Consider the following 344-nt stretch of genomic DNA (forward strand, 5'->3'; position numbering starts at 1 on the left):
GCTACGGGGGCAAGCACGGATCGTCCCAGTGGGCAGCTCATTAAAATCACGCGCTGCATGCACGGACCAAAGGCCAACTGCGTGTGCTCCAACAGCCTCACGCCAAGCGTGCCTGCACACACCGGACTGCGCAGCTGGAAACCAGGGGGCAAACCCCAGCCCCTCCCCACAGCCGGCACAGGGCACGCTGGTGGAGAGCAGAGCCAGCGCGAGACCTGCTTGCTGGTGCCACAGCATCTGCCCCAGGAAGCCAGCACGGACGGATGAGCTCCCCACCACCGTAGGGGCCCAGGTCCACCCCAGCATCACCCCTTCCCTGCATCCCCCTCTGGTCCTGCCCCTCC

Source organism: Egretta garzetta, unplaced genomic scaffold (assembly GCF_000687185.1).
Source record: "Egretta garzetta isolate BGI_Z169 unplaced genomic scaffold, ASM68718v1 scaffold1, whole genome shotgun sequence".
In the NCBI taxonomy this organism is placed as follows: domain Eukaryota; kingdom Metazoa; phylum Chordata; class Aves; order Pelecaniformes; family Ardeidae; genus Egretta; species Egretta garzetta.